Source organism: Anarhichas minor, unplaced genomic scaffold (genome assembly GCF_050575085.1).
Source record: "Anarhichas minor isolate MPS153535 unplaced genomic scaffold, ASM5057508v1 ptg000041l, whole genome shotgun sequence".
Classification (NCBI taxonomy): Eukaryota; Metazoa; Chordata; class Actinopteri; order Perciformes; family Anarhichadidae; genus Anarhichas; species Anarhichas minor.
This window is the reverse complement of record NW_027466487.1, coordinates 192,074-193,181: the sequence shown is the minus strand read 5'-3', so window position 1 is coordinate 193,181 and position 1,108 is coordinate 192,074.

Genomic DNA, 1,108 nt, shown 5'->3' with positions numbered 1-1,108 from the left:
TTTGGGCACAGTGTAACTTCCTGATTACCACCTGAGGCAATGGGTACCTGTGTGTGTGTGTGTGTGTGTGTGTGTGTGTGTTTTTGTTTAGAATAATAATAATATAGTATGTGTGCAATCTCTCACAATATGTATTGTTATATTATCAGTGTAACGACTAACAGCCCAGTCTGAATGGTAGCTGTTATTCAGAGTCTGACAGCAAAGCCAGGAGCAGTGCAGAACACCATGAAGCACCGATTATCACTGATGGTTATACCGACTGATGAGGAACGCTGCTAAGATTTCTGGATGGCCATAATGAGACGCAACAGTCTCAGGCAGTCGTTCCACTGCTGGCACCATGCTGTCTTTTCTCCAAGAGGAGCTGGCTACAGGTTTCTGGCAACAACAGAAAAATCTCCTCCTTGCCAAGATAACATAAAATGATCTGCTTGAAGTTGAACTTCGCAACAAAAAAACCGCTTCAACTTCACAGCAGCGGATAGTTTTATTCTGAGTTGGCATTGTTATTACCTGCATGAATAATGCCGATACAAAGACAGTTTTATGACTATCCTCGAGAAGCCAAATGCGGTGAGGATAGCTGGACTGTTCAATAAACGGGAATAACTTAGTCATGTTTTGGTTTGTTACTTGGGTGCACTTTGGTACTAATTATGAGAATTAAGAATTGTCTGCTCTCTTTAAATAGAGGAAACTTTATTCTCCATATTTGTAATATTTGTTTGAATTTGAGAGAGAGAGACACAGAGAGATATATTATTAATATTATTGTGTATTGATGTTATTGTATGTTTAATTTTCTGATGCTTTGGCAATACCGTTTGTAAACGTTCATGCCAATAATGCAAAATTTGAATTTGAATTGAATTGAATTGACAGGCATAAAGACAGACAGACAGGAGGTCTAACAATGCCTCCAAGTTGTGTGTGTGTGGGGGGGGGGGGGGGGGGAGACAGACAGAGAAATACACCTGTGTGTGTGCTGTAGTGAGGACGCCAAATGTGGAAGAAGAAGAGTGTCAAAATACGTACGGAAGAAATAGTTGAAGAATAAAGATTAGAAGAACAATAGTTATATTGCCAACAACTATTGCTGGAATAA